Here is a 22,720-nt window from a genome sequence, read left to right as displayed (position 1 = left end):
TTAAGAGAGAGAGAAAGAGAAAGAGAGAGAAAGTGTGTGAACCTGGGGGAGGGACAGAGAGAGGGAGAGAGAATCTCAAACAAACTCCACGCTGGGCATAAAGCCCAAGGCGTGACTTGATCTCTTGACCCTAAGAGCACGACCTGAGTGGAAAACAAGTATTGGACACTTAACTAAGCCACCCAGGTGCCTCTGCACGTTCTTTTTAGCAAGCATGTTAGTAATCAGTCATGGTCCATTCAAGAACTGGGCTCCAAATATGTACATCTCTACTGTACTGAAAATGAGGTAGTAGTTGTTAGCATTTTTTTTTAATTTTAAAGAAAACATTCCAAATCTATAAATATCCAAAAACTACTTAAAATTTTTACTCTTTCTCAAAAGGACTTTTTAAAATAGTTATTATTAAAGTATAGTTTATTAATTTCACAATGTATATTAATTTCAGGTGTACAATGTAAGACATAGTAAATTTTACTATTTCTCAAAAGGACTTCTGAATGGATCATTCTAGTCATACTACATTGCAGAAGTTCTAAAAATCCTGCACTCCCATCTTTCCTAAAATCTTATTCATCACAATTTGGCAGCTCCTCCCAACACCTCTGATTCTCTACTAAAACTCTCCAAAATGTTTTTCTTCAACTGACTGCTGGCCATTTCTTCTCTGTCACCTCTTTTCTCTACCACCACAGCTCAATTTTCTTTCTTTTTCTGGCATGTATCTTCCTCACGTGAGTTAAGATAGCCCCCCAGACATACGCATTGCTCTAATTCAATAATTTCCTGGATCAACACAGCAAATACCAGTGACTGCAACTGCCTAAACAATAAAGTATTCTTATTCTTTACAAGGCAGAAGAGAGGCTGTAGAAGAAGACAGAACATTGATGTTAATTTCTGAAACTATCATTCAGAGTGAATTTATCATATTTGTCCTGTTAATCGTAAATAATATTTGAAAACCTGATTATCCAATAAGAATAGATTAGTTATGCTAAATTCATGCAATAAAATTTGATTCCATCGTTGCAAAAAATACTGTGGGTGTGTGTGTCTGTATGAAGTCTATTTAATGACCTAGAAATATCCATGTATTCAATTTTTAATTCAAGAAACAAATTAAAGTGTATAGTCAGTCCTCACACTTTTATTTTTACTGGATATATTGATATGTCAAAATATTTTTAGTAATTATTTATATAGTAGGATAAGAAATTGTTTTACTTTTTTCTTATCCTTCTATATTTTCTGAATATTATATAATAAATTTTAGTTATAAGATTAAAATTATTTGTAAAGCTGAAAATCTTTACTGCTTTAATGTAAAGTAGCATGTTAAATTCAGAATAAGGAAACCATGTCTATTTTCATTCAAATAGATTTTTTAAAGAGTCTTCATTTGACAGTATGCAAAATCATGTATACTAGTTCTAAAAAAAGATGGATGTAAATTATTTTTTGCACTAAATTCTGAAAGATAAGACTGTTTGGAACTGCATTAGTTTGCTAGGATTGTCATAACAGAATACTACAGACTGGGAGGCTTAGACAACCTAAGTTAATTTTCTCACGGCTCTGAAGGCTTGGAAGATCACGATCAAGGAGCTGGCAGAGCTGACCTCTTCTGAGGTCTCTCTGCTTGGCCTTCTCACTCTGTTCTCACATAGCCTTTCCTCTGTGCACAGACAGCCCCAGTATCTCTTCCTCTTTTCCTAAAGCACACCAGTCCTTTTGGATTAGGGCTCACGCTCGTGACATCATTTAACCTCAATTACCTGTTTAAAGGTCCTATCTGCATACCTGGTAACAGTTGGGTTAGGGCTTCCACATAGGAATTTTGAAGGGAATACAGCTGAGTCCGTAACAATGTCTAAGTATACTTTTTAAGTTAAAATGAAACTTAAATTCTATAAAAATGACATCAAAAATAGTGATAAAGTTCATTGGGTAGCACCGTATTTTGTTATACTCTAATGCTTTGGAAAATTCATCTATGACTTTATTAACTAAGAAACATAATTAATTGAGGATTCCTCGTTTCATTAAAGCTGCAAATGGAAGAGGTTGAGTGTATTTCCTTCATTTTTAATCTAGCTGGGCCTTTACAAGGTGTCAGATATACAAGTGTGCGAACAGATGCACTCATCTCAAATACAGAGCTGGAAAGGAAATGGTAGACTTCAGGGAAAGCATTAAAAACATTAGGAGGCCTAATGTTCTCCTTGTTCTTTGTTTTTTACCTTGGATTATATCAAATAGACCAAAACTTGTATTTATAATTGGCCTATTAAAACAAAAGCAAAGTTTAGACAGAGAACATTAATCAATTCATATTTCAGTAAGTACATAGATTACGTAGGCCAATAAATCAGGCAACCAGCTGTGTCTTTTTTCAAAAAGCATTGGTAAATAATCAGTTGGACTGAAATTAATCGCATCTTTTCTTCCCCCAGTCCTTCACACACAAACCAGGGTCAAAAAATCTGAAGACAAAGAATAAACCGAAATTTAGTCATAAATAAAATAATTCTGCCTACAAACCAAGTAGTACCTGGTAGGATGACTGGTTTCTTATGTAAAGAGCCAAAGTAAACCAGAGTGCTAATAAATTAGATCACAAGTTTTCCCAAGGGACCTAAACATTTTTTCAATGCATAAAAATTCATCCATATGTGAGGACTTTTTTTTTCTCTTTGTGACACCTCCGTCAATAAGGATTTCACTTACCAAATTTTGTTTCTCAAACTTTCATCAAATAATTTGATCAGATTATGTCTGTTTATAACAGTTTGCTTGAAAAGCGCATTTCCAAGAAAGCATTTTTCTCCTTTAGAAGGTAGAGCATGAGAGATAACTGACAATACTTACATGGTAGGGAATCAAAACTGTATCTTGCTCTGTTACCAGCTACCAGCTCTGTTACCACTGTGTTTTACGTTTGCTCCTCGCGCCTTATTTCACCTTAGAATTGACAGTCTATACCTTTTCACCACTCTCTCCCTATTTCCCCCACCATCAAGCCCCAGCTATCACTTCTCTACTTTTTATTTCTATGAGTTTGACTTTTTTTTTTTTTTAAGATTCCATGTATATGTGATATCTAGCAATATTTGTCTTTCTCTCTATGGATTATTTCTCTTCACGTAATGTTTTAAGGTCCATCCTTGTGGTCTCAAAAGGCAGAATTTCCTTCTTTCTCATAGCTAAATAATATTCTATTGTATATTTATTTAAAAAATATATGCCACATCTTTACCTCTTCATGGATGGACACTTATTTCCATATCTGGGCTATTGTGAATAGTGTTGCAAAGAGCATATTTCTCTGTGCAGATACCTCTTTGATATCCTAGTTCCATCTTCATGGGACACATGAGGTCTAAGAATCTAATGTAAAACATGGTGATTATAGCTAATCACGCTGTATTGTATAACGAAATTTCGCTAATAGAGTAGAACTTAAATGTTCTCACCAGAAAACAACCAAACAAAAAGATAAATGTGTGAAGTAATGGATGTGTTAACAAGTCAGATGCGGGAACCTCTCATGGTGTAGGTCCAATCATCACAATGTATACTTGAATATCTTAAATTTTTTTTTAAGATTTTATTTATTTATTTGATAGGCAGCGATCACAAGCAGGCAGAGAGGCAGGCAGAGAGAGATGGAGAAGCAGGCTCCCTGCTGAGCAGAAAGCCCAATGCGGGGTTCGATCCCAGGACCCTGAGATCATGACCTGAGCTGAAGCCAGAGGCTTAACCCACCGAGCCAACCAGGCACCCCTTGAATATCCTAAAATCTTACATGTCAATTGTACCTCAATATAGTTGAAAGAAAGATGAAACAGAAAACTATACTTTGCAGCTGAATCTTCTTCCTTCTCTAAGGATTTAATGAGAACTAATCTTATCACCTCTTTCACTCCTGTTCACTTTGGTCAACCGAAGGTCTAAGTCTCCTAAACCATCAGTTATCTCTAGGCCCCCAGCCAGGCTAAAGCGCTTGCTAGTTAGGAACACAGATTTAGAATGAAGCTGCCACTTACTGTGACCTTGGGCAAATCACTTGAATTTCCGGGGCTTCACGTTCCTTATCTGTAAAATGAGGAAATGGTTCTCACCTCATCTATTAGAAGCATTAAATGGTGATAGTGTTTAAGCATTTATGCACAGAGCTATTCCAAACAAAGAAATGTCACATATCTTGTAACCTGAGCAAATGTTGCCCTCCCTCCCAAATCTCTTTCCTAGCCATGTGAAATTCCAAAAAAAACCCATACTGGCGACTTGTACAGCCACACAGGATGCCACACTTACAAGGGCTTGTGTTTGATGTAAAGGTTCATGTGTCACCATCGTGACATTCTAACTGATTTTTGGACATGATTTAGTACATTTCCATTTTGTACTGGGCCCTTCAAACTATGTAATCAATATGTCAATATGAGGTTCTCTTATCACCTCAAACTCTTCTGTGAATATTTAACTTCTTAAGTCCTAGTGACATCACTTTCCTTGCATTAGTCTAAAGCAAATTGTTTTTTTCTATCATACCCCATATACCATAGGACCAGAAGGGAAGGAGTTTGGTGTGCCTCCCTCCTATTTGAAGGTTGCACCATCAGACAAAAATCACCCACTACACCTTCTTATTCTCATGTATTGACTCAACCACTCCTTCAAATTTGCTTTGGACTCATTCTCTTCCTCTTCTCCATTCTTATTCGCGCCATTGTTTCTGGTGACTTCAGAATTCATGTGGATGAACCATTTCACCTGACTGACGGATCCTTCTCTTCCTCACCTCTAATCACCTGTTCGTCCACCCCCTTCCCAGCCAGTGGGGCTGACATTGCAACAGCAGTAACTCACTGCACGTGGAATCTTAAAATCAATCACTCTTTTCTCTGGTTGCCACCGGCTGTTGTTTCAGCTTGCATTCTTCAACTCCAGTGAAACATCTAAAACCCTGACTCTGCTTTTCATCTATTTCTGTGTCCTGTTCCCTCTTTCACCTGGCCTCGGGTCCATGTTTTCTAATTGAAATTATTCCCTTTTAATTATTGCTTGCCTTTTGTTTCCTCTAGCATCCTCCCCTGGAAAAGGGATACATTCGTTGAATCCACTGCAAAAGTTTTCTCGTGCCAGCTTCTAAGAGGCTGAATATAATTGTAGATCACCAAGTAGGAAGGAAAAAAAAAAAAAAAAACCACTTTAATTTATGCTGAAATCTTCATACAGACACCAATGCTGGCAAATTCCCAGCACTCGTATAGTAGATTCAACTTTCTAACATTGAATCAAAACAACCCTTCATACTCTCTCCAGCCTATTTTAAGTACTGCCCATTCCCTACCCCTTCATTTTAGAGCTGCTGGGATGATTTTTTTTTTTTTCTTAGCACATACTAAGCCTGTTCTCTGCCTTTCTGCCATGCTGGTTTCTTTAATGTACAACAACACTGCGGTCTTCCCCCCCATCACTCTCAAGAATCTTTTCTTGTTAAGGTCGTCTGTGACCACCGTCTTGCCAAATCTACAATTCTGTCTTCTTTTTACATGACATCCGTCAGTTTTCTTTGGTTGACATCCTCTATTCCCTTGGTACCAGGTATTTGACACGTTTTTGTTTCTGCTTACCTACCTCACTAATTTCAGCCTTCTAAGATTCTCTTTCCTCCTAGAATTTGCCTGGTTCAATACTTGAGTGTGCTCTCCTAGGTTGCTCTTATCCAATCCCATGGTATAAATAGCATCTCTACAGGGTGAACCACTGCCCCAGTCTGCCAAGGACTGAGAGGATCCCCAGGACTTGGGATTTTCAATACTCCAGTGGAGACAGCCCTGGGCAAACAGTTGTTCACCCTTTAGCAACATGCTATAAAGCCCCAAACCGTGCTGTTTAATTCCAGATCTCTCTGAGGAGCTGTACTTTCACATGGTTTGTAATATACACTTCAAATTTAAATCTGTTTGAAACAGAACTCTTGATTTTTACCTTCAAATTCTTCTTCTCTTATTATTATCATCCCTTATCTCCATAGTTGTTATCATAAGGTACCAGTTCCTAAGACAAAAGAAAAGAAATCAGAAGTCCTGTATGGTTCCCCCTGACTCTTCCTCTTCCATTCCCGTATAAAGCCGCCGCCACCCAGTCTAGTGGCATCATCTCCTACCTACACCACAAGCATCTCCTCTTTTTAACCCTTGATCCTTTCCAATCTACTCTGCACAGTGAGTTAAGCTGCGTTAACTCTAGTTCTAAACTAACGATTTAATTTTTTTTTTTGTAAAACATATATAAAGGCTCATTTCTTTTTAATTTATCTTTTTGGCTTTTATTGTTTGTTTGTTTTGTTTTGTTTTTAGACAGAGAGAGAGCAAGCATGCCCACATGAGCAAGAGGAGGGGCAGAGGGAGAGAGAGAATCCTCAGACTCCCTGCTGAGCACAGAGCCAACTCCAGGCTCCACACAGGACTCCTAGATCATAACCTGAGCCAAAAATCTAGAGTTGGCTGGCTGTTTGACTGACTGAGTCACTCAGCCTCCCCTAAAGGCTCATTTCATTTTAAAAATTGTAGTGGTCTCCCACTACTCTAAGAAGAACAACAAAATATCGCTTCACAGTTTACAGCAGTACTTTTCTCCCTACCTGTGGAGAGGATGAATTTGGTTTTGTTTTTGCTTTGTTCTAACTCATCATGGACTGAGATGTGGGCCGCTGCACATGACCAGCAGCAGTCTGCAACACGAAATGCACCAGGCAAGTCTGAAAATACCTGAACTGATAATCTCATGTTGGAGCCTCAGCATTGTGAAGTTGCTACAAAGGTTTTAAATTTAAGTACCTACTTATTTGCTGAGGAGAGGTGGTCTACAACCCAATTTTTATTAGCGGGGGTCTACAAGGCCCTGCCTCTCTAACCTTAACTCACACGACACACCCACTTGCTCCCAACACAGCAGGTGTCCTGGCTTCCTTCCTGCCCTGCAGAGGAGCTATCAGGCCAGTGGACTCAGCTGAAAACATTCTTTGTCCAGCCCTCCACAATACAGCTTATTGTTATCCTTCGGGTCCCAGCTTAGATATTCTCCTTAGCAAGGCTATCCCAAACCAGCCTCTCTTACTTGATGTTTTCCAATTATTCTCTGAATCAAATAGAGCTTATTTCCTTTATAATACATTCCAGGAATGTTAAAGTATATTTTTAATTTAAAACTATGTTTGAATTTCAGAATTAGGATGACTATATGTACAATCACTATTTGCTTTCCAATTTTATCTTTTCAAAAGAAACCAGTATTAATAGGGGTGTCCTGTCATCTACGGTGTGCGCATGCACACACACACTCACACACACTTGTTTACTTGGTTTTCAGTAGAATCATTCTTTACATATTACTTTGTAATATTATGTGTTATTTTTCACCTGATTATATTTTAGACATGTCTGAAGTTTAGAAATCTAAACTCCTTTATAATTTCTCTTGAAATAGGTATACATATAATTCACAGAAGCAGTTTTCCATGATGAGAGTTTTGGTTATTTTTTTAATTATTATTTTTTATTATGTTCTGTTAGCCAACATATAGTAAACCACTCGTTGATGTAGAGTTCAATGATTAGTTGCATATAACACCCAGTGCTCATCATTATGTTGTTTTTGTTTTTTTTTTTAAAGATTTTATTTATTTACTTGACAGAGAGAGATCACAAGTAGACAGAGAGGCAGGCAGAGAGAGAGAGGGAAGCAGGCTCCCTGCTGAGCAGAGAGCCCGATGCGGGACTCGATCCCAGGACCCTGAGATCATGACCTGAGCCGAAGGCAGCGGCTTAACCCACTGAGCCACCCAGGCGCCCCATCATTATGTTTTTAACTTGCGACTCTTGTTTCATTTTTTTTGTTTGCCTCCCCACTTCTCTGTTCCTCTTCCTCACGGGCATCAATTTACCCTCTTTCATGTTCACAACCCATTGTGATTCTTGTTAAAAACTCACTGTCTCCAGTTTCTCACAGTGTGCTTTGTATGTTGTTCTGTTTGGTTCTCCACATCTTACTTTTTCTCACTCAGTAAGTCATTGTCAGAATAACTCCAGAGAAATAACATAGATTTTATCTCATTCCTTGTAGGTGCTTTTTTAACAGCTCATAGTGAATGTATCATGCATTTTTTTAGACCACAGTCCATTCATAGTTTCAGTCTTTTGCCTCCACAAAGAAAGGACAATAAACATCCTTGTATATATGTTTTTATCTGGAGGTGCTTTTACTTCTAAGGAATGGGGTTGCTTCTAAGACTGGTTATTTTAAATTTTACATTGTTAAACTGCCTTCTAAAAGGGGAGATTAATTTATAATCCAGTAGCAAAGAATATACCATTTCATTCACAGACCACCAGCAGGTTTTTTAAAACTTCCAAATTTTGTCAGTCTGCTCAATAAAGTGCCACTTCATTGTTATTTTAAGTTTGGAAAATTTGCATTTACTCTTTTGTGAATTCCCTCTTCATATCCTTGATGTGCTTTTTTTTTTTTTTAATCAGATAGTGTATCCTTTTCTTTACAGTTTTTAGGGACCTTTTCCACATTATAGAAACATTAAACATTCATCTTCATCTGGGTTGCAGTGGTCCCACCGTCACTGGATCATTTGTCTGCTGACTTTATGTTAGTGTGCTGGACATTTGTCATGCTTGTGGTTCCTTCAGGAAATACCGAACACCTTTTCTCTAGGTGAGAACTTCTCACTTTTGAATCTTGTCCCTTAAACTAGAAAACAGAAACATGTCTTCACATGCTCCCTTGCAGCTAGGACAACAGAATAGGCCCCAGCCTCCTCCTATCAGATTCACCGGCACTTTACTTCAACTTGGAAATGATCAAGTTGAAACAATAGTTGTGGTATTGATGTCCTAAGGAGGTAGCAGCGGTATCTTCTTAAAAGTAGTCTCTCAATGAGGTTTGGGTGTTTTCTCTTCCAAACTGTTTTTCTGGCTATCTTAGTAGTGAGCATAGCTCCTTCCAATTCTTTTTTTTTTTTTCCTGCAACATATACCTAAAATAGATGCTTTTGTTTTCAGTCAAGAACTCCAACTGATACTGGTATCTAGGCACATACAGAAGTTATAATTTTTTAACATCAAATACATCTCTTTTTATTTTTTTCTGAGTTTCTGGTCATGTTATCAAGTTTCCCCTCAACTCCTATATTGTCTATGTAGCCTCGATGATTTTCTTCTAAGTGTTTCATATTTAAATTTTAAATGAATTGGGTACACTTAAATGTACATATTCATATATATATTTAAGGACATATTTTAGTTCATATTGATATATATATATGTATACATATAAATGTTAAATATTATACAGCAAATGTTACATGCATAAGGAGAGAAAGAGGAAATTGGTGCTGTCCAATATAACATTTTACAAAGATGGAAATCTTCTATAATCTGCACTGCCTGATAAAGTAGACACTGGCTACACTTTAAAACATGACTAATATAGCTGGGAAACACAATTTTAAAATTTAATTTTAATTAATTTATATTTAAATAGCACTAATGTATAGTGGCTATAGTACTGATCAGCCCGTACAGTGAGAATGGGCCCAACTTAGTTTCCTTCTGGGTAAAGAACTAATTGGTAGCCCTATTTATAAAATAAGTAATTATTTTCCCATTGAATGTGCCATATATAAAGCTTTCATACACAGACATCTATTTTCTAGATTCTCCATTTTTTTATGGCTCCATAGGATTAATACCATATTGATTTGATTATAGTAACTTTATAGTCTGATGAATAATGTGTAAAGCAAAGTTTCCCAGTTTCTCATTCTTCTACATGAAACTTCTCTTGGCTGTTTGCAGATATATATTTTTCCAAGAAAACTTTTAAGTCATTGTATCCAATTCTGGAATCAACCTTGATGAAGTTCTATTTAGAAACAGCTCAAATTCATAGAATATTTTGAAGAACATTTTTATTAAATTTTTACTAAATTAACTTCTCATCTTCTCATCTTCTACTAAATTAAATTCTGATCTAAGAGCACATTTTTCCATAGTTCAAATATTGTTTTATGTCCTTCTGTAAGGTTCATAGATATTTTTATATATATCTGAGGTTTTCCTCCTAAAATTACCTATAAGAATATTGTTTATTGTAAATAGATATAGATATATTAATTTACAGATACATTAATTTGTATTATCATTTGCCTACAGATAATATAAATAAAAACTGTTTACCTTTACATGTTTACTTTGTTTCTATCTTTACAAATTATCTTACTGAAATTTTCCCTTGATTTTAATTAGAATCTTAAGAATTCTAGGCATATAGTATTTTCATTAGGAAACTAATTGTATTTTCCAGGGTTTATACTGACTTCAGTTTTTTTGAACTCACTATTCTAAAACATTGACATCAGTAGAAATTTCCATCTCATTTTTTATATTAATCGCAATGAGAGTTTTATAACTTAGAATGATAGTTTTGGTTTGAGGGGAATTATTTTGTACTATTGTGTAATTTACTTTTATTCCTAATTAAATTATATATATTTTTCAAGATGTATTGATATTACCATAAGACTAATTTTTTGTAGATTGACATAATTATATTGAAAGGTTATAAATACTAAAATATCTCTTATTTTCTAAAGATTTTTGCATCTGCATTTGTATGTAAGATTAAGCTACACTTGGGGTTTTTTTTTTTTGCTAATTTCATGAGGTTTTTTTTTTAATTTTTTTAAAGATTTTATCTATTTATTTGACAGAGAGAGATCACAAGTAGGCAGAGAGGCAGGCAGAGAGAGAAAGAGAGGGAAGCAGGCTCCCCACCAAGCAAAGAGCCCGATATGGGGCTCAATCCCAGGACCCTGAGATCATGACCTGAGCCAAAGGCAGCTGCTTAATCCACAGAGCCACACAGGTGCCCCTCATGAGGTTTTATATTAAGGATCTTTTCCAGTGGATTATACTAGATTAAATAACACGAATTTATCTATTTTTTTCCCCAAAGATTTGATAGCACTCATGAAAATCTGGGATCTCAGTGGCTTTTATTAATGGCAGATTTTTTAACTCCTCAGTCACTTTTATAATCGTTGGCTTATGTCTTTTACCTTCTCTTGAGTTAATTTTAGAAATTTAAATTTTGTTGCAGAGGCATCTTTGCTGTCTAGAAGGATTTCAGATTTGTTGCTATAAAATTGTTTGTACAAATGCTTGATTATTTTACTACTTTTTAATCACCCCTCCAGTAATGTTTCGTATCTCATGCCCACTGCTGCATATTTGCTCCTTTCTTTTGTCTTAATCAGGCTTGCTTCTCAAATCTCACTTGACTTTCAGTATGGCTCAATAGCTACCAGAAGGGTGATCTCTAACATCCAAGTAGTTACTATTTTATGGCAAGCTTTTTACATGATATTTCTAGTCTGTTATCATAAAACACTGGTAGCTTATGAATAATAAGAGAGTCTCCTATTACATTGAGTCTATAAATAGGCTCAATTAGAAGATCTATTCATATTCAGTGATCAAAACTCAGTCCCCCAGTTAGGGCCTACTGTAGGATAAAGAGTAAAGAAGGGACTCAAGATGAATTTAGTAAAGATGGTGAAGACAACAGTTAACACTTAACAAATTTTGGCAAGGCAGTAGAGTAGACTTCAAGTGGACCCACAGGACAACTTCTACAACATCACTCCAGAAATGATCCATCAGGCATTGACTAACTTCTACCACAATCAGTAAATTTCAACCAACACTATGTGACAGTTTCTACTGTCATTCCTGAGGATGCAACAGTGAACAGAACAGACAATAAATTTCTGCAATAATGAAGTTTTAGTGCTAGGGGTAAGGTAGGGATAAGAGATAGGAAGCAAGCAAGGTAAATATGTAAAACAGGTAATACGTTAGATGATGATAATTGTTATGGATACACAAAGCAAAGGAGGTCTGCAAGTTTAAATAGGTTAATGGAGGGAAGGGTGCAAAGCTTGTTGATAGGCAATGGGAGAAAGTTCCAGGAGGGTAAATACATGGCATGTTTAAGAAATATGGGAGACCAATGGAGTTAAAACAGTGAGTCAAGAGTCATAATAAGGTGTGGCCACTAGGTTGTGGACAGGATAAGAAAGTGGGCATAGGCAGAAAGGGCAATTCACATAAGGTCCTAGGGTCATGGCCAGGACTTTGGTTCTTGGTGAGGTAGAAAGCTACTGAAGGGTTTATTGGCGGAGTGACATGAACTAACTTACTTAAGAGGATTTCTCTGGGTGTTGAGAAGAGGGAAAGAGAAATATGTTGGTAGGCTACTGAAATCATCTGAGCGAGTGACAGATGATAATCATTCTCAACACAATGTCACCAGTGGATACGTTAGACATGAACAAATTCAGCACAGGTGTAGCTGACAAATGTGTTGCTCAATCAGATCTGTGAAAGACAGATGTCAAAAGCAATCCAAGATTTTTTTAAATGTCAATAACTTGATACAGGGGTCTCCATTAACAAAGGTATAGAAGACTATGCAAGTAAAATTGGGCCAGGGGAGGATCAAAAGTTCAGTTTTGGACCTGTTAAGTTTGAAATGATTGCTACCCATTCAAGTTGAATGTCAAAAGAAGAATTAATGTCACAAGGAGAATATGAGTCTGGAATTCTATGGACAGCACAAGCACAGATTTTTCTACTGAGATGTGGAAACAATATGTCATTTAGTTTTCCTAGGAAGACCCTTTATCCCTTCATCATTTCCTCCACTTTCCCTGAAGTCTTTTATTTTTTTCTTTCATATTTCTTCTATTTATGTTTTTTTCTATGCTTTCAGATATTTCTTCTGCTTTTCATATCATAATGGAACTTACACTCACCCTCACTTCTCCTGATTTTTTTTAATTTTTTATTTTTTATAAACATATATTTTTATCCCCAGGGGTACAGGTCTGTGAATCACCAGGTTTACACACTTCACGGCACTCACCAAAGCACATACCCTCCCCAATGTCCATAATCCCACCCCCTTCTCCCAAACCCCCTCCCCCCAGCAACCCTATGCAGCCATCAAAAGAAATGAAATCTTGCCATTTGCGACAACATGGATGGAACTAGAGCGTATCATGCTTAGCGAAATAAGTCAAGCAGAGAAAGACAACTATCATATGATCTCCCTGATATGAGGAAGTGGTGATGCATGGGGGCTTAAGTGGGTAGGAGAAGAATAAATGAAACGAGATCGGATTTGGAGGGAGACAAACCATAAGTGACTCTTAATCTCTCCTGATTTTTAATTTAAAATCATGTCTGTAATCCAAGATAAAAAAGTATATATATGTGCACACAGACGCTTCACGTGAATGTCCTGAAATGTTTTTATTATTCTTACTGTGTTAATTTAAATGGTCCCTTCTTCTCCAGAAGCTCTACTCTTTGCCTGATGGCCTCCTAAGGAGGCCTTGTGGTGCTAACTGAAGCTCAGGTGCAACCATGGGGTTTACTTCCTATGATGTCAATCTCCTGAACAGTGAAAACATCAGTGGTTTGGGCTCTTGAACCAGGAGAGAGGCAGCTGTAAGATGGTCAAATTCTTGTCAAGGTACCAGTGAAAAGACTGCCTGCTCCCAGAGCTCTGCTAAGAACTCAGTCTATAGGAGTTGTAAAAACCAAGAACCTTCACTGGAGTTTATAATGCCATGTCACAAGAGATGCAGGATCTTCTTGGAACCTCCTGTTTCCTGACTCTTGCCTTAGACTTGCATATTGTGGATTCCACGCCAAGAGCACAAAGCTTCTATTTGCCCTTTCTTGATGTTAAAAAAAAAAAAATTGTGAAAATGGTCCATACCCCCACTTTATATGCTCAATATTTTCTTGCCAACAGAGGCCCCAAGTAGCCATGTGAGGCTATAAAGTGGAAAAAGGAGGAAATATAAGCTAGCACTGATTTAGCACCTAAAATGTGTTAGACATCCTGCTAGTCACTTAACATCTAGTCCGTGTAACTATTCCACAGGGTACATAATATTTACTTCATTTATATGTGAAGATCCCTGATTCAGGTTACAGGTAAGAAATTACTCATAGTCACACCAGTGTCAACCCAAAACTTTCCAATCCCAAACTCCAGATTTTGCTATTGCACTCTTTTTACCTTTGAAATGCTGTTACTTTTTTCCTAAAGATCAATACATACAAATATGTCTGAACACTTTTTGAATATTTCTTGATACTTTTTGTATATACTGTCTTTTGGGATGACAATGTCTCAAGTCTCAGCCAGTCATTCTCTGTCAGAGACTGAAATGGCAGAGTGGGTACTGAAAGCCAGAATTGGTTGTCTCCAAAGCACATGTTCTTTCCATGACACTACAGTATTTTCCATGTAAAACAGAAATGATTTTTATATTATCCAGACTTAGTTCTTCTTATTAATGTATATATAACTAAGAGTGGACATTATTAGAGAAACTATTGGACTAAACTATATTAAAGCAGATTTCTTTGTGTCCGCCTAGCCATAAGGCAATTCCTAGAAAGTTCTGACCACCTACTGTGGCACAACCCAGTTATCGCTCAATCTGGAAACCTGGTGCCTTGAGTTTGGCTATGTAAGATGTTAACAAAGTTTGGCAGCAGAGTTGGTGATGCATGTTTGGTGGGATCTCTATATCTTGATATACCAGAACTACTCTAGTTCTTCCAAATTATATACTGAGACACTCAGGACGAATCATCATTCTTAATAGACTGGATCTTGTCCAGGCCCAGATTCTTGAACTTCTCTGAATCTCTTATGAAGGCCTCATAATCAATCTCTCTTAACCACTAAGGACCACCCAGAAGTAGCCCTTAAACTGGAGGTAGACATACCAAATTTCCCAGAGCTTCTTCAAGCTAAAATGGGTCATCCAGGACCACACAGAGGCAGGATAGGACATCTAGTGGAATTCTGGTTTGGACTCAACTTCCAAACAATGTGTGGTGTCTCCTCCAGCATCGAGAAAGCAAGCCACAAAGTCTAGAGCCTACTCACTCACAGAAGTACCTTGGATGCAGTGTACCATCTCACCACTTGGCTTCAGTGGTGAGTATCAGCTGTCCCCATCTGAAGATCACAGCCTGTATAAACCCTAAACTGTGTATTACCCCAAGAATATTGCAAAAGCCATGTCTCCAACCTAGCTTACCCAACAGATTAAAGACATTTTTAACTTTGTTTCTGCTCAATTGTCTTTGTCTAATTCCTGGTAATTTCAGAATATCTTAATCAATGTTTTACATAAAATTATTAACTGGTTAATGATATAATACATGGCAATTTTTAGATGAAATGTGTCATATATGTGAAGAATATCAACATTGTTTGTCATTCAGCATATTTTTGCCTGTGAGTTTTGCGAGTAATACAATCAAAATTATGTATTAACAAAGACTATCTCAAGATTAAGCCTGTGACTTGACAGTAGTAAGTTGAGATTTGGTACCTTTTTTTAAAAGCCTGCTTGTTCAATCCAGTGCTTTAACTTACATTTAGTTCTATGTCTTTGTTTCACGTGAGCAAAAATGGAATGTGATGAATGAGCATATTGAACTAGCCTCTAGCTGAGAATTTTTGACCTTTTGAGTATATATTACCACTGCCATATTCCAAACCTTTCTATTAAATCCCTGAGCAACCCCAAATTGATATTGTTATTTAAAAGAAATTTTTCTTGTGTAAAGGGATACTAGTATAGTAACACTGCAAGCCACCATATAATCTGACTGAAGCATAGACATGCCTCTGAAAAACCCAGGATGCTGCTTTTCTCTTTCACCATCCATCAACTCAATGACTGAGAATACAAGAAAACTCTGTTTATGATGTTGCAATTTCCTCCAAAACCAGGAACAGGAAGTTTCATCAGTTTGTGAAATATCTAAAATTTCATCTAAAATAGATAAATTGATGTGCAAGCGATAGTTCTAGTGAGAAAAGAGAAAGTTGTGTTGGGTTTGTCTATTTCTTAAACAAAAGGAGGGAGGTTAACTCAAGAGCCATTCGTCAAACACCATGTGGAATCACTTATGCCAGACTAAGCCATCAATTAAATTGGAAAGCATCACCCTATACTTTCTAGATTGTAGAAAAATGGCTATACAACTGAAAAAGAGGGAGCAGAAAGACTGTACCTGGTTAATCCAATCCCCCGAGTTCTTCCAATTCTATTACCGCAGATTGTCTTTCATCACCTTCTGGATTTTTACCTACAACTGCACTGTAATGCCAGCATCCAGTTACATATCCACACCACTGGTTAGCAGACAGACTAAGAAATCTCTCCAATTTAGTCATTTATGTGTCAGCAAGCAGGGAGCCCCACTTCCCTCATTGCCAGAAAACTTACTTCTGCAGCACTAGAGTGATGGCCAGACATTTACAAGCCATTTTCTTTGGCTGACAATTTTGTTTTTAAACCCTTAATGGAGCATCTGCAACTACTGTTTTATTGAACTAATTTCAAATGCAGTCCTGTTTCCAGTAATCTATGACAGTTTTAAAAGTTTGAAGAGACCAGGAGTTGGAGACAACAGTAGAGCAGATGTGTTTCACTGAGATGTGTTAACATCTTACTACACTATGCTATAGACATATTTTAGGAGGCAACATGAGGTCAAGCAACAACAACTTCCCTTTAAGTGTGCAAAATTCCAGGTCAAATGATAAAATGAGAACATACAAGTCACCAAACTCCTCGTCCAATATGCAACTATTACAAATGTATATAAAATACAAGGTGAATGATTACAAAAGAAGTCCTGAAACTAAAATAGATAATTAATTTTGAAGAAAATATACTCATTCATTAAAAAGTAAATAAATAACCACTGACCACCTGTGGTATGCCAGAGACTGCCTTAGAGTTATGGAATTTATAAGTGACTAAGGTGCCTGAGTTTGGAGAACTTCTGCATTGGGGGGGGCAGCAAAAGCAGGCTAAAACAAAGATAATAAATAAATTACAAATCTTGCTAAAAGGTGATAAGTGCAATGAACAAACACTTGAAGGATAATTGGGGAATAACAATCATATTTTAATGATGAATAATCAATTAAAAATGAAAGTCTAAAGGATAAATCTGATAAATTGCACAAAAATCTGATGAACACCGCTGAAGACTAGTAAATAAAGTATCAGAGAGCAAGAATGATGGAAAAAAATACATTCAAGTATTTCTCCCTCTTCTCTTCCCCACAGCCTTTTTTCCACAACTCTATTTTCCCTCATTTCCTGTTTTGCTCTTTTCTTTCCTCCCCAAAATGCATATGCTTTCTCTCCCTCTTTACATGTATTTTTAAAAACTATATGAATAACTATACTTGTTTCCAATAAAACATTACAGTTGTCTCCCCTTATCCATGTGTGGGGGGGATACATTCCAAGACCCCCAGTGGATACCTGAAATCATGGATAGGACCAAACCCCACATATAGTGTCTTTTTCTATAATACATACCTATGATAAGGTTTAATTTATAAATTAGGCACAGTAAGATAAAATAAGACAATTAGAACAATATACTATTAAAAAGTTATACAAATGTGCTCCCTCTCAGAATATCTTGTATTGATCTCACCCTTCTTGTGATGAGGTGAGCAATAAAATGTCTATGTGAGGAGACAAGTGAGGTGAATGACGTAGGCATTATGATGTAGTGCTAAGTAACATTTGTCAAGCTATGTACACTCAGGAGGAGGATGCATTTCTGGACTGCAATTAACCTTGGGTAAATGAAAGCACAGAAAACAAAACTGTGAATAAGGAGGGACTACTGGATTATTGTCCCAGGAAACCAACATACCCACTTACCTTATCCTTGCTGGAAATACTTTCTTTACTCATGCTGTGACAGTAAGAATCATAGTAATGGTGATGTCTCATTTAATACTTTTCTTTTTTCTCCTGAAACCCTTGCTCTAAAGTGAAAAGCCATCAAGCAAAAATAAAAGTCATTAATTTCACAAGGAAATTATCTCAACCAAAATACTCAGTTTTCATAGATTAGAATATATATATAAACTTGTGAACAAAGAAAACAAATTTATATACATAATAAACAACAATATGAACATTAAATAAAGTTTGATATAAATTGTAATGAAGTTTATTTTACTCACCAAGGATGGAAGAGATTGGATAAGATTGGATAAGGGGTGGCAGTTGGAGCTTATCTTTAGACAAGCCATTTGTTATCAAAATGGGATATGCTGGATTCATTAATTCTCTTGGGCTGCCATAACAAATTATCACAAGCTGGGTGGTTTGAAACAAATTTATTCTTTCATAGCTCTGAAAGCCAAAAGTCCAAAATCAAGTCCAAAAGTCTTGGCAAGTATCTGAATTCTCTGTGGGAGAATCTGTTCCATGCTTCTCTTGTAGCTTCTGGTGATTGCTGGCAATCCTTGGCATTCTTTGGCTCATAGACACCTCATTCCCATCTCTACTTGTCTTCACATGGCCTTCTCTCTCTGTCTCTGTATACAAATTTCCTTCTTCTTAAGATGGTATCAGTCATTAGATGAGCATTCAACCTCCGTTATGATTTCCCTCATAACCTGATTACACAGGCAAAGAACCTATTTCAAATAAGCTCATAATTACAGGTACTAGAGTTTAGAACTGATCCTATCTTTTTGGTGGACACAATCCAACCCCCCCAGATAAGAATTTCCTTTTCCTTAAGGCTATGACAAATTGAAGAAACTACTGTGTTAAGTAAGTGGTGTGTCTTTTCCTGAAATTATATTGCTAATTCGGTGTATTGTTTTCAGTGTGTTTCAAAACTTAAAAAAAAAAAAAAAAAGTTGTTATTCCTAAAAAAGTGTTGAGAAAAATGAGCTGTTGCAGTGAAAAGTGGTTAAACAGACATAATGTTAAATATGTATTTCAGATTTAAGAACAATTCAACTATGACTCAGATACATTATATATTTTCATGATAATGTATTAAAGGAGTATTTCCAATGTATGTTATTAAGTAGGCTCTTAAAAATTCTTAAATACCCCATTATGAGTATACTTATTTTTTTTAAAGATTTATTAATCTGAGAGAGATCGATTGAGCAAGAATGAGCATGAGCAGGACGGGCAGAGGGAGAGGAAAAAACCACGCTGAGCAGGAAGCCTGATGAGGGACTTGATCCCTGAACTCTGAGGTCAGGACCTGAGCCAAAGGCAGACACTTAAGTGTCTGACCCACCCAGTCGCCCCATGAGTATATTTATCTTGATGAGCACTGAGTAATACATAGAGTTGTTGAATCACTATATTGCACACCTGAAACTAATTTAACATTGTATGTTAATTATACTGGAATTAAAGTTAAAATAAAAATAAATCCAAAAGCTAAAAAAGTACTGTAAACTAAAAGCAAATTCTTAAATACTCCTATAGTCTAAAATTCCCTGATAAAGTGGAAGAAGAGAAAAAATGTCATAATGTGGCTGCCACAGGTTCATTTTCTAAGTAATTTGCATACACTCAGTAATGGGTTGAATTATGTCCCCTCAAAAGATATGGTCATGTCCTAACCTCTAGTATCTCAGAATACAATCTTTTTTGGAAATAAAGTCTTCACAGACAAGTTAAGGCGAAGTCATTAGGCCCTAATTTAGTGTCCTCATAAAAAGTGGAAATTTGGACTCCATGAAGATAAAGACAGAACACCTTTAGAGATAAAGGCTGAGATAAGGGTGATGCATCTACGATCCAAGAAAAAATAAAGGTTTCCAGAAAACCACCAGAAGTGAGGCATGGAACAAAATGTCTCTCACAACTAACCTATCAATATCTTGGATTTCTAGCATCCAGATCTGTGAGACAATAAATTTCTATTGTTATCCACCTAGTATGTGGCACTTTGCCATGGCAGGTCTGGAAAACTAATACACCTTCTGGTGTAAGGAAATTTTATACCTCTTGTTGTGAAGAAGGCTAAAACTGATATGACATTATATGTGATGGATCCTCAAGGTTGCTCTTGAACAACCTTGAACATTTGAAAACCTCAAATGTTAAGTGCCAAGGGTCTGTCCTATACCAGAGTTTCCCTGTATGACCCTATCCATACCACCCCACCACCATGGAGAGTTTAGTCTAAATACTGCTCCATTAATAATAGGAGATGAAACTCAGGTTGCTATAACAAAGGTGGTAACAGATGAAGTTTTGTCTCTTCCCATTTGCTTTGCATGACTAACTCAAAAGAAGCATCTAAGAGGGTCCTGAAATGTAACATATACGTATCAGTTACTCTTCACTACCAGCATAATATCCACGTTTTTACTCCTTTATTTGTATGAGAGGATAGAGAGAGAGAGAGAGCAGAAAATGGACTTAGCTAAAAATACGTTTCTCAAATTCATTTGCTCAGAGGATGCTCAATTAAGTGTAAGCATATCTTATACGCAAGGCATAATAAAGCATTGGATGAGAATTTTGGAAAAGTTTCATTAACCTAACAGGTGCTCCTTTATTTTACATTTCCTCTTCTTTTTTTCTTCCCCAAAACCTAGCTTTAAAGTCTTGAGGTCCAGCAGCCATTTGGGGACCATGCGTGGATGGCTTAGAAACACATCCAAGATCCCTTGACACTCTCATGCTACTCAACAGATATCAGTAACTGCCCGTCTCCACACTTTTCATTGATGGACAAAAATAAAACAATATACATTTAAATTATTCTATTCAGCAGTCTATCATTGGTAGCCAAATACAATTCTTAATTGACATAAAAACTTATCCATGCAGTGTATACACCCTTGGTTTACAAGTCTCTAGGTAGCGTAATGCAACCTTGTCATATTTTACAATGCAGATTAATACACTGCCATTACTCATTTTTGGAATTGAAAAAATATTTGACTGTGGGGATATTAATGTACATTTTAAGAAACAATTCTAATAAAGTCACAATAAATATATTTTTTTTATTTCCAGCATAACAGTATTCATTATTTTTGCACCACACCCCGTGCTCCATGCAATCCGTGCCCTCTATAATACCCACCACCTGGTACCCCAACCTCCCACCCCCCGTCCCTTCATAAATATTTTATCTTGTGCCTTCTTAGTTTATCATGCAACTACTTCAGAAATTAAAAAAAAAAACTTTGACTTACTTTAAATTTTTCAATAACCAGAAAAATCTTCATTTTTCAATAGCCAAAAAATGGGTAAGACCTAATTCTTTGATATGAGACTGAGAGATTGACTGAGAGTTTGAAAGTTTTACATTTTGTGGGTTGCTACAATATATGAAGGTTGTCAATGGTTAAGCACTGATTCATTGAGACTTCTCCAAATCGCTTCACTAGCAGAGGAGTGGGAAATTAAAAAAAGAAGTACTTGAGGTACCCTTTATTCTTTTGTTATATTAGCTACTCCATTGGAACATAAAGAATGTCTAGGACATAATTCTGAGAGTATAGGTAGTTTTAATATAGAAAACACTTTTAAGATATACCACAGGACCTCTTAACTAGGGACCTACGAGGAAGGTTTGTGTTTTTCATAGTCCTATAGATAAAAGAAATAAATGGGACCCACTCTTTGCTTTTAATAATTCCTATTTCCTTTCTCCAAAGAAAAATGAAAGGAAATAAAAAGAAAAAAGAGACTATCATCAGAATTCCTTTTCTTTTAAATTAAGTTCAATTAGCCAACATATTGTACACATCGTAAGAATTCCTTCTAAAAATTGAGGCTACAATGTTGCCTAGAATTTTTATATCATCTATAACATCATAAAGCTAAAAGTACATGATCAAATTGTCTCTAAAAAATGTGACATTCTAAGGAATTTATCCATGTTTTCCTAGTTAAAAGATCTTACTAAAAACCTATACTTTTTTCAGCAATTTTCCTTAAAAATTATATTATTTCACTTAACAAGTCAACTCAATCCAATTACTTGAATTAGTTGGCATTATCTCTTTGAGGGTCTCATCTTTCAAGTGGAAAAACCAAGTTGCCAATGATGAACAAGTACCTGAGATGCTTCCGATAGTTTGGTTTTTCTTTTTGGCTATAACCAAATTTAACAAAATTGTGCCGGGGACACAAGAAAAAATATTTTCAATTTTTGATTACCATTCTAGAAAAGTCAGCCATCAAAACCTTTTAGGATATGATGTTCCAGGCCTTTTAGTCCCTGATTGAGAATCTTAAGCAACACCAGACATCACTTAAGAACTACAATATGATTCTTTGCCAAAGAAATAAAAGTCTACATGTTTCTACCATTTGCATCCTTCTCTTTCTCCAGTTGAAGATTTTCAGCTTAGGACTTCTGATTCTGCTACTATTCTGAGTGCTTTTTTCCCCTTCCAACCACCATTCTCTTTCTTTGCATCGCTGTTACCTTTCCAAAACCTGTTTCCAAGTGACAACATTCTTCTATTCTTTGAAATTTAACTTTGACACATAAGTGTAATGTTTCAAATGTGAGTGATACCATAGAGCAAAATGAGATTTCATATTCATCACCTTAGTTCTGAGGAGGTAGGCCAGGTAGGGAGAACCATAAATACAAATTTGGAAATTGAGCACCAGAACAGTATTTAGAACTCAGCCAGGATCACACGTGTAATAAGCAACAGAGCCAAGACTGTAATTCAATCTTCTGCTTTCTAATCCAGCTCTTTATTCACT

General features: G+C 36.3%; 1 long non-coding RNA gene across 1 annotated transcript; it reads right to left on the bottom strand.

Annotated features, from left to right (window-relative positions):
• Nucleotides 1–6,006: 6,006 nt before the first annotated feature.
• LOC116569354 lies at nt 6,007–18,599 on the bottom strand. Its single transcript, XR_004276993.1, has 3 exons — nt 18,187–18,599; nt 17,879–17,985; nt 6,007–6,069 (listed from the first exon to the last, which is right to left on the bottom strand). It is a non-coding gene; the product is annotated as an uncharacterized LOC116569354 (long non-coding RNA).
• Nucleotides 18,600–22,720: the final 4,121 nt, after the last annotated feature.

This window comes from Mustela erminea, chromosome 11 (genome assembly GCF_009829155.1).
Source record: "Mustela erminea isolate mMusErm1 chromosome 11, mMusErm1.Pri, whole genome shotgun sequence".
NCBI lineage: Eukaryota > Metazoa > Chordata > Mammalia > Carnivora > Mustelidae > Mustela > Mustela erminea.
Note: the sequence above shows the minus strand (reverse complement) of the source record. Positions and strands in the feature narration are given on the sequence as shown.